Source organism: Acomys minous, assembly GCF_964271855.1.
Source record: "Acomys minous genome assembly, chromosome: 19".
In the NCBI taxonomy this organism is placed as follows: domain Eukaryota; kingdom Metazoa; phylum Chordata; class Mammalia; order Rodentia; family Muridae; genus Acomys; species Acomys minous.
Window position 1 is genome coordinate 64,353,020 of NC_140499.1, and position 15,370 is coordinate 64,368,389.

At 47.2% G+C, this 15,370-nt stretch overlaps 1 protein-coding gene and 1 long non-coding RNA gene across 5 annotated transcripts in view; one reads left to right on the forward strand and one right to left on the reverse strand.

Annotated features, from left to right (window-relative positions):
• The window catches only part of LOC311590344, a 31,060-nt gene that overhangs the window by 7,313 nt on the left and 8,377 nt on the right, over positions 1–15,370 (reverse strand). The window lies entirely within an intron of this gene.
• LOC311590337 (speckle-type POZ protein-like) overlaps positions 1,673–15,370 on the forward strand; it is a 399,822-nt gene continuing 386,124 nt past the window's right edge. For all 4 annotated transcript variants that reach the window (XR_014776831.1, XR_014776832.1, XM_084769226.1 and 1 more), the window contains exon 1: positions 1,673–1,692. The gene's annotated coding sequence lies outside the window, so the exon portion shown is untranslated. The remainder of the gene's footprint in view (positions 1,693–15,370) is intronic.

Consider the following 15,370-nt stretch of genomic DNA (forward strand, 5'->3'; position numbering starts at 1 on the left):
ACCATGACGTTGAAATATTAAATGGAGACAGGTCTATACCAAATAAAGCAGGCTGAAAATTTAGTATACAATTTTCCTTTAATTTAAAAAATAGTGTGTTCATTCTTGCAGATGTAAAGATTAGAGAAACATTCTTCCTAGGTTTTGCTTCCATGGTAGGAATTGCTAGGGAGGACATTGTTGTATCCACTAATATGTTATTATTTTAATTTTCTATATATACACTGCTATGCCATCTACTTTTTCTGCAATAATTCTTTTACAATACAGGAAGCAATAAAAAAAAACCCTCCAGATACCAATATTTTGAACAATATGTATGGTAGGCAAAATGTTAGGCCAGCCTGAGTACATGGTGAGGGCCTACCTCCAAAACAAACAACAAACAAACAAACAAACAAGCAAGCAAGCAAGAGCTGGAGCCTGAGTACAGGGTGAAGGCCTACCTCCAAAACAAACAAACAAACAAACAAACAAGCAAGCAAGCAAGAGCTGGAGCCTGAGTACATGGTGAGGGCCTACCTCCAAAACAAACAAACAAGCAAACAAACAAACAAACAAGCAAGCAAGAGCTGGAGCCTGAGTACATGGTGAGGGCCTACCTCCAAAACAAACAAACAAACAAACAAACAAGCAAGCAAGCAAGAGCTGGAGCCTGAGTACATGGTGAGGGCCTACCTCCAAAACAAACAAACAAACAAACAAACAAGCAAGCAAGCAAGAGCTGGAGCCTGAGTACATGGTGAGGGCCTACATCCAAAACAAACAAACAAACAAACAAACAAGCAAGCAAGCAAGAGCTGGAGCCTGAGTACAGGGTGAAGGCCTACCTCCAAAACAAACAAACAAACAAACAAACAAACAAGCAAGCAAGCAAGAGCTGGAGCCTGAGTACATGGTGAGGGCCTACCTCCAAAACAAACAAACAAGCAAACAAACAAACAAACAAGCAAGCAAGAGCTGGAGCCTGAGTACATGGTGAAGGCCTACCTCCAAAACAAACAAACAAACAAACAAACAAGCAAGCAAGAGCTGGAGCCTGAGTACATGGTGAGGGCCTACCTCCAAAACAAACAAACAAGCAAACAAACAAACAAACAAGCAAGCAAGAGCTGGAGCCTGAGTACATGGTGAAGGCCTACCTCCAAAACAAACAAACAAGCAAACAAACAAGCAAGCAAGAGCTGGAGCCTGAGTACATGGTGAGGGCCTACCTCCAAAACAAACAACAAACAAACAAACAAACAAGCAAGCAAGAGCTGGAGCCTGAGTACATGGTGAGGGCCTACCTCCAAAACAAACAAACAAACAAACAAACAAACAAGCAAGCAAGCAAGAGCTGGAGCCTGAGTACATGGTGAAGGCCTACCTCCAAAACAAACAAACAAACAAACAAACAAACAAGCAAGCAAGCAAGAGCTGGAGTCTGTGGTTGGGGCACGCCTGCCTGTAATCCTGGCGCTAGGAAAGATGGAGTAGAGGATTAATTCTGGCTACACACGTGGACAAAGGCCAACCTCACCCATATAAGAACATGAGACTCTACCCTTAAAAAAAAAAGTATGTGTATTTACTGACAAGCTACTATGAATACTATGAATCAGAACCTGTCTAAACTGCTTTGTTTGTTTGTTTATTGGTTTTTCGAGACAGGGTCTCTCTGTGTAGCCTTGACTGTCCTGGACTCACTTTGTAGACCAGGCTGGCCTTGAACTCACAGTGATTCGCCTGCCTCTGCTTCTCAAGTGCTGGGATTAAAGGCGTGCGCCACCATGCCCAGCCTAAACTGCTTCTTAAGTGTCAACTTCCTTGCTCCTCACTGTAACCGTGCCAAGCTGTCATAATGCTAATTTCAGAGAGGCGAGAACTGTGAGAAGACCCACCCACTCACACTGTCAACTTTTGGTACTAGACATTACACTTCTCTTCTGCGGCTGTCTCAAAGTGTGATTTCAGGAAACCAACAGAAAAAAAAAATTCCAAAAAGTAAGAGATCAGCGGGCAGGCGCGACTAGTCAGAGGAGCGTCGGCAGAAGGTCGAAGCGCTCTAGTTCTTGAGGGTTAGAGATTTGGACAGCAGCGGATAGTCTCTGTGTTCACTCTGCTCTGGGCTTTGCTGACTGCTTCACAAGCGCTAACTTGTTCGCTCTTCCCAGCAAAAATCAGGGCAGCTGCTACACTGTCCTTGCTTTTCAGGTGATATTCCATTAAGGGCGGAGATGATTGATGATGGAGCACGATTGGATTTAGACTGTCTAAGATTTGATTTTGTTTTTCAAGACAGGGTTTCTCTGTGCAGCCTTAGCTATCCTGGAGCTCACCTCTTTAGACCAGGCTGGCCTCAGACTCACAGCGATCTGTCTGCCTCTACCTCCCGAGTGCTAGGATTAAAGGCGTGCGCCACCACCGCCTGGCTAACTACCTAACATTTATTCCCTTCTCTTTGGCATCCAGACACAGCAGGAGGGAACAAAGCAATTCCTAGGAGACCAAGTTCCTGGGAGGGCAAAGCGGAGCTCGCTGGAGGGGAGTGTGCTCACCCGGAGAGCTTGTGGAGCTAGGCCGAGGAGAGTAAAGTGATGCTGAAAAAACAGTAACCAGTGAAAGGATAAAGGGTGTGTGTGCTGTGGTATTGGGGCCCCTTAGTTGTAAACGCCGCCAATCCAAAGTCCGAGAATTGCTATCCTCGGGGGAGAAGAAGATGACTTATGCACCAAAGGAGCTTATCAGACCGTACTCTCTTTCGTGTTCCGCACTGCCTCTCCTACCCATGTACCCGTTCCAAGTCCATTTAAGCTACATACGATAAAGCAGGATGGAGACTCGTGTTTATCTTTATGAGATGTTCTGGGAATAGAAGAAGAGGCAGAAACTAACCCAGACAAGCCATAACAATTTTTTAAAAACTTATTTTATTTTATTTTATGTGTATTAGTGTGAAGGTGTCAGAAGGTGGAGTTACAGACAGGTGTGAGCTGCCATGTGGGTGCTGGGAATTGAACCCGGGTCCTTTGGAAGAGCAGACAGTGCTCTTAACCACTGAGCCATCTCTCCAGCCCCGCCATAACAAATTCAATAGGGGGGAAAAAAACCCTCAAGATGATAGAAGCACAGAGTCTGGGCGAGGAAGAGCCCAGGCTACGGACTTGGCCGGCAAAGCAGCCTGTCCACCTGGACTGTAGCATCTTTAATGTGTGAGTGTGGGCAAAATCCAAAAGAGGCTGGGTAAAAGTGAAGGTGGTCACACCAACAGTGGATTTTCTTTTTTCTTTTCTTGGTTTTTTGAGACAGGGTTTCTCTGTGCGGCCCTGGCTGTCCTGGACTCAGTAGACCAGTCCTGGAACTCACAGCAATCCCTCTGCCTCTGCCTCCTGAGTGCTGGGGTTAAAGGCTGAGCCACCACGCACAGCTTAAATGCTGTGGCATCACCCTGTCTGTGAGGGACGCAGCCCCTGCCTTACGACGTGTTCACAGTTTATTGGAATAAGAGGCTGCATTTCAAAGCAGCAATACCCAATACTATGTGACACACAGAAACATCGTGGGGGCGTGGTAAATGGCTGGCGTAAGCTTTGAGGCTTGGGATATGATGAAGGAAGGATTTTTATTTCATTATTGTTTATTTTGATTTTTGATTTTTTGATTTTTTGAGACAGGGTTTCTCTGTGTAGCCTTAGCTATCCTGGACTCACTTTGTAGACCAGACTGGCTATAGGAACTCACAGTGATCCACCTGCCTCTGCCTCCTGAGTGAGTGCTGGGACTAAAGGCGTATGTCACCACTCCCGGCTGAAGGAAGGATTTTTATGGAGCAGGAAAGAGAAGAAGATATACTTTGGGCAGACGCCAGGGCTGGTGGGCACCTCGCTTTATTAGACAAGGGATGGGCTTAGGCTTGGGCTGTGTCTAAGATACGTGACCAAGGGAGGGCCACCCACAGTTGAACTAACAGGGCAGCGGCTAGGCTCCTGGTACATCTGCAGAAACACTTGAGGAAGAGCTGCGTATGCTGACTCAAAATGGTCTTCGAGACAAGCTTGAGTGAAAGAGCAGTTGGTATATTTGTGTCAGTCTATTAACAGCCAGCTGAGGTGGGTGACAATGGGGAACGTGCGTGCATAATTACCCTGACGTGCAGAAGAATCCAGAGGAATACAGGTGAAACCTGGAGAAGTGAATGTGTCCTAAAAAAAGCAGCGTAGCTGGGGTGAGAGGGAGCAGGAGGAAAGCACTGGTGTGTTCTTTTGTACCATTATAATTTGAGTCCATGTATACAAAAATTAATACACTTACAATTTAAAAAATAATTATGTAAATGTTATTATGCATAACTGTATTCCTGTAAACTTGGTACACTTATGCAACAAATATGATCCTATCTCCCAACTCCCACTCACATCCCTGCCAACACATTCCCCTTCCAACTCCATGTCTTGTTGTTGTTGTTTTTCAAGACAGGGTTTCTCTGTGTAGCCCTCCCTGCCTGTCCTAGAACTCACTTTGTAGACCAGGCTGGCCTTGAGCTCATGGTGACCCACCTGCCTCTCTCTCCTGAGTGCTGGGACTAAAGGCATATGCCACCACCACCTGGCCTCCTCCCGCTCCTCCTCTTCCTCCTCCTCCTCCTCCTTCTTCTTCTTTGGTTTTTTTTTTTTTTTTTTTTTTTTTTTTTTTTTGAGACAGGGTTTCTCTGTATAGCCTTGGCTGTCCTGGACTCGCTTTGTAGACCATGCTGGCCTCAAACTCACAGCGATCCGCCTGCCTCTGCCTCCCGAGAGCTGGGATTAAAGGCGTGTGCCACCATGCCCAGCACCACAGAGCTGTTCTTTAACGAGCTGGGGGTCTCAGTTTTGCAAAATCATGAGAGTTCTGGAGCTTGGTTACAACAGTGTGAGTGTACTTAATGCCAATGATGTGTACGCTTTAAACTGATTAAATCGTTACATTTTATGTTAGTGCATTAAAATTCGTGTAAAAAATGTAAAGGATAATGTAGTTCAGTGACTAATACAAACAGATAAGAAATATGAGTGTTATACGCATCTTAAGAGCTGTGTGGAAGCTTGACCACGGGGGTGGGAGGGAGGGTGACAGAATTACAGAAGAACTCCTGCAGGGACTGGCAGGGCCTCCTTATCCACTGGGTTCACCTGCCAAGCCCTCACTTTGACCCAGCACTCGCTCCTGCCTGCAAGTTCCCTGTTGGTGTCTGTCGGCAGCACTGTGCGTCCTCTGTGTGATCCTGGCAATTCTTGTGGTCCCCACCTGTCCCTCACAGACAGACTCAACTTCAGCTTCAAGTCCCTGCTCTCTAGTCTACAGCCTCCATTCTGGTCCTGGCGCTGCCTTCTCAGCACTGGCTGTTCATCACAGTGAGATGGCAAGGGCCGGGAGCCGAAGCCGCTGAGTGGACAAAGACTGACAGGCCTAGTGATCATTATAGAGGAAGTCAGTGAAGGACTGTCCAGGGCTGTGAGGCAGGTGTGTGGATCTCGGTTTCTACAGCGCTCACACGCTTAGGCTTTGAAGCCAAGCAGACCTGTGTCCCAGTCTTGCCTGGGATGGTCTTTAGGGCATGCTTTTAAAAAAAAAAAAAGACAGGGAACACCAGGAGCTGGGGAGATGGCTCACTGGGTAACAGCAATTGCTTTGCAAGCAGAGAACTTGAGTTCAATTCTGCACCACCCACATAAAACTCCAAGTGTTGGTGTGAACACCTGCTGTAGTCAGTGCTGGGGGTGGAGGGGTGGGGTGGGGTGGGGTGGAGTACACACAGAGAGGATCACTGAGGCTGGCTGTCCCCTTACCCAAAACAAAAACAAAACGGTGGGCCCAAGCTTCAGCAAGAGAGCCTGTCTTACACTAATTAAGTAAGAGCAATCGAGGACAATACCCAAAGCCCTCTTTTAGCCTCTATACATAAGCACACTGAACACATACCATGTACACATATATACGCACGGGCATGTAACACACAGACACACACACAGACACACACATGCACACACACACAGACACACATGCACATGCACACACATGCACACACATGCACATACACATAGACACACATGCACACGCACACACATGCACATACACACCCACACACCCACACAGACACACACACACACAGGCATATACACACGCATGCACACACACACACACACACACACACACACACACACACACACACACAATCTATTGCCTGCAGTCAATAGGCCAGGTGCAGGCACTCCTTAGCTGTTGGCACACTCCTCCTCATGTAATCTTCACAGAGGAAGACCTGCATATTTTTATTGTCCCCACAGTTCTAAGGAAGAAACGAAGCTCTAATAGGTTATGAACTCTGGCCAAGGCTGCACAATATTTTGAGCAGTAGAGCTGTGATCTGTACCCAGTTCTGACAGTTGAGTAGGTCTGGAAACCAGGAAACCAGGAAACCAGGAAAGCCTTGCCCTTCATCAATCCCTGCCTGAGACATAACAGCACAATACTAATTTAGGAGCCCAGACTTAGGGGCCGGGGTTTCTGGGTAGCTTTGATACTTGCAGGCTGCACAACCCTCAGCAAGGTGCCCCACCTCTCTGCGCCTCTTTTCTTCCCTCAGTGGATGGGGAAACTATCCGTCTACCGCCTGGAAAAATGGCTGGAACTATATAAATATTCGCTGTGGTTCGTCCTGCAACTCTTTCTAAGTTTAGGTTCAAAAGGTTGAAGAGAGCAAGACAAAGTCCTGGGGAAGCGAGTTATGTGCCAGGGACTATTACATAGCATAATAATAGTCCATGCTCCAAGCAGCAGGTCCCTTCCTGTCCCTAAGTGATGTAACAATGCTTTGTTGGGAAGGCCAGGGGCTTTGGAGTCAGAAAGAATTGATTTCAAATTCTTGCTTCATCACGTTTTCTGTGGCCTCTGGCAAGATTACTGACCCCTGTGAGCTTCCGCTTTCTCGTTTGTAGCACAGACAATGGCACCCACGAGGCAGGGTTGTTGGCAGGAGGGCAAGGCGGTCCACACACGGAGGGGAAAAGCGAGGCTGTTCATTCTAGTTCAACCTTTGGTACAGAGCTGGTCAAACATTAATGAGGAGAAGGCTTTCTGCTAGATCTCCGCCAAATGCCACCACGTCCGGCAGAGGCTCTTTGCAAACTGGCTTATCAGCTCATAAAACAGAGACCCAAGAACGTTTCAGTCAGTTTCAGGGCACTTGCTGCAGGGAATTTAAGGTGTGAGAACACTGCAGGTAAATAAAGTGTTGATTTTGAGTCAGGCCCAGGTTTCCCTATGTAACTCTGGGCAAATTATCCAGCTTCCTGGGCCTCGCTTTATGACATGCAAGTATAAGGAAACAGTATACACCCCCCAGAATTCTGAAAGAACTAAACAGCGTGAAAGAGAACACACAGTCTTCCCTTTCTGCTCCTATTAAAATGGCCAAGCACCTCACGCCCATGTAAGGGAGGTCCTCCTTTGTGCTTCGGCTCTCACATCCTCCTGGCCTTCTAGAAACTTCCCCTGCGCATTCCTTCTAGATCTTCTCTCTGCCAATCCCTTCACCAGGTCACTCAGCTCATCCCCACGAACACTTGTTGGGAAGCCTCTCTCTCATTAGAAGAAAAAGACAGCCCACCAGATTCACAGCCCATCCATTTCTGGAAGGAAGACTTCATTTTCTATCTCCATTTTCCTCACCTCCTGGTTCTCACGTCATTCTGATCTGCAGCCACGCCCACTTCAGTCAAGTGAAAGAGCTTTCAGCTTTCGCTCACACTCAGGCTTCCACGAAGCCCCCTTCAACAGGTGGGTTGGTTTTTTTGTTTGTTTGTTGTTTTGTTTTGTTTTTTATTCGTCTTTGTTTTTAACTAATCTGGATTTTCACAAAATCCATTCTTGTTGGTCATTCCCTGTTTTAAACCACTCTTCCTTGGGCCCCCTAACATTTTTGTTTGTTCTGTTTTTGTCTTTCAAGACAGGGTTGCTCTGTGTAGCCTTGGTTGTCCTGGACTGGCTTTGTAGACCAGGCTGGTCTCGAACTCACAGCGATCCACCTGCCTCTGCTTCCTGAGTGCTGGGTTTAAAGGCGTGTGCCACCACTGCCCAGCTTTCCCCTAACATCTTAAGCTGCTGATTTTCCTATTGTCTCTCGGTTTTGTTCATAGTCTCTCAGTTTAGCATCTCCTTTCTTCCTTATACATTGCTTAATGACAACACAACAGGCTCTCTTTTCTTTCCACCTTGACCCATTCCTGAGTGGATCAGCCTCATCCCAACTCAACATAATGACAGCCCTCCTGTCAACATAATGACAGCCCTCCTGTTAGCATAATGACAGCCCTCCTGCGCATTCCTCATCATAGACACACTCCCCGCCTTCACACCCCACCCCCCAAGCCAGGTGGGAAAGCTGACCAGTGATCAGGGAAACCCACCCACAAGCAGAAAAAGCACACTTAAGCAGAAAAGAAATTATAACACAATAACTCCTAATCCACCACTCTACTTTGTGTCCACCCATCTCAATTTATCTTGCTCATTGGGCCAAACTAAACTTTCTGAAATACGTTCTTGCCTGTGTTGCTATGGATACCACCTGCCCTCAGGACAAAGCTGGTCTTCCACAAGAGACTGCCAGTGCTCTGGCCCCATGCCTGCACAGGCTATCACCTGCCTACTGTTCCCTTCCCCTGTTGTTTTCTGTGTGTCTCTGCCTGAGGCATTCTCTCAGGAGCTCAGGCCAACAGGGCCAGAGAGAGAGAAGGCCTCAGGAGCAAACCCAAAGAGCAGGGGATGGGAGTGTGGGGCCAACACCCCCATTCCTCAGCTCAGCGTCACTGCTTAGAGGCCTTTTCTACACAGCCACTCAGTGACTGAGCTTCAAGTACTCGGAGCAGCAATCTATTAATGCAGCATTTATGGGCTTTACTCCTTTCCTGTCCCACTTCCCTGACTCTGTAGTATTGCATTTATTGAGAATCACCTTTCAAATAAAACACCCAATCACTGTGAGTTCGAGGCCAGCCTGGTCTACAGGTGAGTCCAGGGCAGCCAAGTCTACACAGAGAAACCCTGTTTCAGAAAAAAAAAAAAAACCCAAACAAACCCAAAACAACAACAACATCAACAACAATCCCAAAAACACCCAAGCCAACCAATGACACAAATATTGTTCCTGATACTTGGGAGGTTGAAGTGGGTGGATCAGTTGATCCAGGAATTAAAGGACAGACCAGGCAGCATACTGAGACCCTTATCTAAAACAAAAGTATACATATAAGTAAACAAATTAGTTAATAACAGACAATTTAAATCCTCGGCTCAGTTTTTCCTTGTGGGACCCTCTACTCTGAGACAGGTTCCTGGATATAGTTTAAAAGTTCTTTCATCATCAGGTTTCAAAGTGTTTTCTCAACATCATCCCTGTGTGTGCCAATTTGCGCTCTATGGCATGGCCCTCAGAACCTCTCTCAGCTCCTCCGTGCTCTCCTTCCTCGAGGCCTTGGCACACCGTCTTCCTAGGACACTAGCCACTAGTCATCACGTGACTGATGCAAGCCTGAACCACCTGCTTAAATATCACCCCTGGGCTGGGTGCGCTGGGTACTGGGTGCTGGGTACAGTGGTACCAGGGAGTCAAGGCAGATGCTCACATCCCTGGGGTCTCTCCTTGGCTCTGATGAAAGAAGGCATTCTGAGTCCATGGCTCTGGTTCTGTGCCCTGTTTATCTGCTCTGAGAGTGTCCTGTTCTTTTCCGAAATGCACTGATCTCCTGCTAAAACGCCCTTGACTAACTGCTTCTAGCAGCGCTGCCTAAGTTCTGGAGGTCAGATCATCTCTTACGCTCATCATGGCTCTGTTTCCATGGTGCCCCTTGTCCAGGCACAGGGCAAAGCTTTGTAAACAAGGCCTGATGTAGGTCAGGCACCCGAAGCGTTTTCTGTGAATGCTCCAGCCCTATGCTCAAACTGGTTACAAAGAACATAGCAGCTGGACCAGAAAGACGTGGTTCAGGGGGGCACAAGATGCTGTGACCCACGTCCTGGCTCAGGGGGGCACGAGATGCTGTGACCCGCTTCCTTCCAGTCCCCACCTGTGCCATTTTGTGAACATAGACCTCCAACTCAAAGTATAAAATAGCTTCCAACAATAAATGCCATAAACCATGTCGTCTTTGAAGAGGCATCACTGTCAAAATAACCTTTAAATTTTTGAACTGATCTACAGATAGGCTTGGTAACTGAGCATCAAGTTTCCAAATCCCGCTAGCAAATTCTTTGACTTGGCAACAGAAGAGGCAGGTTAGATCCCAGCAGTGCAACTACCGGGTCAAAACAGCACAGTTTGGGGCTGACGGCTCTCCTTCCAGCGCTGGCTGCGGGGAGCGTGGGGATCAGAAGAATGAGAAAGTCTACACACGTTTGTTATGCTCACGCTGTTTTGCCCTGTTCCTTCCTTCCATGTACTCGCCTCTGCTGAGAGTCGGTAGCAGAGCCCGGCTGGGCTGCAAGGTAACACATTTCTGGGCAGGGCATCTGCTTCCCAACAGATGGGTAGCATCTGAAGGGAAGCCTTGGAGGTCAGCAGCCCGTGCTGTCACAGTGTGATTTCACTTCCAGAAACCTATGCGATCTAAAGAGAGTTAGGTCCTTATGAGGACAGCTGCAGGCCTTATTCCGACGGTCCCCTGGGGCGAAGGGAGGCTCTCTGCCTTCCTACCAGCACATGTGCCATGCCTCCCCTCAGGGGACGCCTCTTCCTAGGCAATGCTGCCATGCCTCCCTCAGGGAACACCTCTTCCTAGGCAATGCTGCCATGCCTGCCTCAGGGGACGCCTCTTCCTAGGCAATGCTGCCATGCCTGCCTCAGGGGACGCCTCTTCCTAGGCAATGCTGCCATGCCTCCCTCAGGGGACGCCTCTTCCTAGGCAATGCTGCCATGCCTCCCTCAGGGGACGCCTCTTCCTAGGCAATGCTGCCATGCCTCCCTCAGGGAACACCTCTTCCTAGGCAATGCTGCCATGCCTGCCTCAGAGGACGCCTCTTCCTAGGCAATGCTGCCATGCCTCCCTCAGGGGACGCCTCTTCCTAGGCAATGCTTCCTTGATGAGTAGGCTGCCCCTCCCTCTGAGATAGGTGACTATTTTCTTTCTCAAGCTGCTGCTTTTGTTTGTATATACACTGGTTACCACACTGTTGTTATGTTATGGTACAGTTGCTCACTCAAACGTCAGTCTTACCTGGTGTTCCGTGAACTGCAGGGAGGATCACTGTGTTTCCATGGACTTACACAATACTCACGATGTTCCAGGGACCCACAAACGTGTGATGACTGGATGAATGAGTGCGTTGTGTAGGCAGGACACACAGCAGCCAGTGAGCTTGAGGGATGACATCCTTTTATTGCTCATGCAAGCCAGCTGATAACATTTCTAAGCCAAATGCCCCCTGTGACTAGAAAAACTGTGTGCAATTTCATTTAAATTCATGTATGGATATAATAGTTTTTCATTTCTACTGAGGTTTTCACTTATGTTCATGAGCTCAAAGGAAACAGGCAAATAGGACAGCAGGGCATGAGTTAGTGTCATAAAGAAAAATCAACTTAAGTCCAGTCTGAACAACGTCTAGAAATAAAAGGAAATTCACACTCTGCTTAGTTTCTCATTTACTATTTTTATAATAAGAGACAGGTTTTAAAATTAAAAAAAAAATGGCCAGCTAATTTTATTAAAAAAAATTTTGTATGGGGAAAGTGTTCACATTTATACTCTTTTTAATAAAATATCAATGCTTTTCCCAAAACTAAACTTTTTTTGTTTGTTTGTTTTTGTTTTTCAAGACAGGGTCTCTCTGTGTAGCCTTGGCTGTCCTGGACTTGCTTTGTAGAGCAGGCTGGCCTCAAACTCACAGAGATCCACCTGCGAGAGAGAGAGAGAGAGAGAGAGAGAGAGAGGTTTCTGTAGTTCATGTGTTTGAAAGCAGTGTCCCTAATTGGTAGAACTGGTTTTGGGAAGGATTAGGAGGTGTGTCCTTGCTGGAGGAAGTGTGTCACTCATGGTGGACTTTGAGGCTTGCTTTTTGTTTGTTTGTTTGGTTTGGTTTGTTGTTGTTGTTGTTGTCGTTTTTCAAGACAGGGTTTCCCGGGGTAGCCTTAGCTGTCCTGGACTCTCTTTGTAGACTAGGCTGGCCTTGAAGTCACAGCGATCTGCCTGCCTCTGCTTCCTGAGTGCTGGGATTACAGGCAACTTTGAGGTTTTCCAAGCCATGGCAGGTCCAGTTTCTCTTTGCCTCCAGCATTTGAATCAGGATGCGAACTCTTAGCTACTGCTTTAGTGCCATGTCTGCCTGTCTGCTGCCTCGCGCCCTGCCATGCTAGTCATGAACTAACCCTCAGAAACTGTAAACTCTTCCTTTAATACGCCTGGTCACAGTGCCTTTTAACAGCAATAGAGTAATAACTAAGGCACTGCCTAAACCTTCCCTTAAAGTGTCTCCCAAGAGAGACCTGTCACCAAGGCCTTGATTGTGCTGGAAATACCATGATCCTTAAGAAGCAACACAGGACTGATCTGCTTCTGTGCTATGCAAGTGGGAGACAGTACAGCTAAAATGAACTTCCTGATGCCAGTTAGACCATGAGGCTCCTGGGCTGCAAAAGCCAAGTAGCATGGCTTTGCTGCCAGGTGCCCTTTCCACAGAACAGATGAGCATTTGGGCTGGCAAGGTGAGCGGGTAGCTTTCCAGAAAGGGTGGCCTAATCACCATATTGCCCCTATGGGCAGCTCATTCTATTTGCTCCTATGGAGACGTTCCATGTCTGAGGAGCAGAGATGGACTCGAGATGAGAGGAAGCCAAATCCCAGAGGTGGCGTAGTGCACACAGCGAGCCTCCTGGGGGAACAGGGCTTTCAGTACACATGAGCACAGTCCCTACAACTACAGACAAGGCATAAAGTTATGTGTCTTCTTTCCCGCTCACTACCATAGCCGTCAGGCAGTCACTGGGATGACTTTAGCTCTGAGCCAACCTCTCTCCTAGAGAGACCACTGAGGTCCACCAGCCAGAGTAGAATAGCATGAAAGTGGATGACTAATGGATTTTTTTCTCGTTTATAAAAATATCTGTGACATGTTTATTGGAGACCCAGCCATCTTAAGGGCTGAGAAGGTAATTTTGTATTTGCTTGGTATTATCTAAAGTTTCTAAAATACACAAGAATTAAATAGTCTTCATGTAAAATGTGATGTATTTTTTTCATATAGCTAGTGTGATACCATCTCCAACCCAGGTGCTTTTTGTAACAAACACTGGACAGTACCCACTACACGCACGCACGCACGCACGCACGCACGCGCACACACACACACAATCAGTGTGTCAATGGACTTTTAAAAAACAGGCTACTATATCTTTCTTAGATACTGGAGCATCTAAGGCAGATGATCTGTGCTTGGTGATGGTATCAGTCAGTGTGCAGACAGGAGGCAGAACCACGTGGGCATTTGAACAGGCAAAGTCTAAATATGGAAAAGGACTTAGCTAAGATACAAAAGCCAGGTATGATGGCTCAGGAGGATTGTTATGAGTTTAAGGCCAGATTGAGGTACACAGGGAAATCCTGTCTCAAGAGAAATATGTAGAGAGAGCAGGTATACAGAGAGAGCTGCACCTGGGTTTAAGGCAGACGGGAAGAAACTGGATGAGTTGGGGGCTTTCTTGTTGTTTGGTCTTTTTATTTCCCTCAGTTCTCTCACTCACCAGTCAACACAATAGTTCTGTAACCTTGGGCACGAGAGACAGTGTAGGGGTTTCTTCCCAGCATCAACCAAGCGAACGCTCTTCAGCAGATAGTGTGAGTGCTTTCTGCTTTAACTCAGTTTGAACGAAGGCAGCACCATACCCTACCCCACAGGGTGAGGGCTTGACACACAAGACTATAGCTTCCCCCCTCCCCCCACCCCCCAATTCAGATGCCTCTGGAGACCACGGGCTGCCTGTGGCCCATGTCTCTGCTTAGGTTTATAAAGCGCTGGAGCGGCTCTGAGTTCAGGGAAACACGTTGCTCAAAGGGAGAGCAAGGCATGACCTGCACTATGGATGCTGTGCAGTCCCCATCCCCATCTCCCCGAGGGAAGAATTTATTGTTTTTCAGGTGCTGGTGTGCAAAGGACAAATTGTCCCAGCACCACAGCATCAGCTTTCCAATTTAAGTGGAAACCATGGCTACCATTTAAGATCTCCTGACGCCATGGGGAAAGCAGGTCTTGGCTAGCTTTATTGTCTTTTTGATCGTTTTGGTAGACCTGTGTATTTCTTAGTGTAGCTCAAGCTGGCCTTGCCCTTGCAATACAGCTCAGGCTAGCCTTGAACTCTTCATCCTCATTAGTGTGCCTGATGAGTATTGTTTTGACTGATTCCAAATATTAAGAAGAAAGTGATGCTGACAGACACTGAGGTGAGGAAGAAGATGGCTATATCCAGAGAGCCTGAGGATTTCCAGGGCAGAGTGGGGTTTTGGGTCGCGTCTCTACAGGAAGAGCATTGGTTAGTCGAGGCTTGAGGTAAAGGGACGGAGGATGAGACAATAAACAAGAAATACTTTGGCCTGTGACCTGATACAGAAGCATGGACTGCGGCTTTACCAAAAGCATCTCCCTTGCTGTGAGATGCGTTTACACAATGAAATGGGCCTCAATCTCCTCATCTATGTGGGATATTTGGATGGTACTCAGCTTGATAATTCTTTTTTTCCATATCACAGAACGCTGAGGTGCATCAGGTCAGAGCCTCAGAAGGAACGGAGACCACCCAGAGGTCCTGACTTCAGAGGAAGAAGGTGTGGCCACTGTCAATGCTGAGTTGCATAGGAAGCTGGTTCCTTTGTTGGTGTAAATATAGGGGGAAAGAGAGATTGCTGTCAGACAAAAAGAACTACAGTGGATGTGTACTGCTTCCTTTATCCTAGGGTACTACGTGGTACATATGTGTTTTGTGGGTGTGTGCCCATATGTTTGCGAGGATGTGGGAACCAAATTTCAACACTGGCTATTTTCCTCTGAGCCAACTCTCCACCCCATTTTAATATTTTTAAATGTCTTCTTATGCTATGTTTCTTCCTTGATTTTCTTTCCTCCTTCCTTCCTTCCTTCCTTCCTTTCCTCCCTCCCTTCCTTCCTTCCTTCTTGTTGAGGCCCACCAACACTGAAACATGTCCAGACCTTACTGCCTAACATAAGAGCAGCCATTTTGCCTTCTCTAGTACACAATTCGATACTTGCTGTTCAGAATAGAATAATAAATGATACGATGAATGTGTGTTCTGCTTGAGGTAAACTACGGTACCTTGCTGTGCTCCTTTCTCAGGGAATAGTAGGG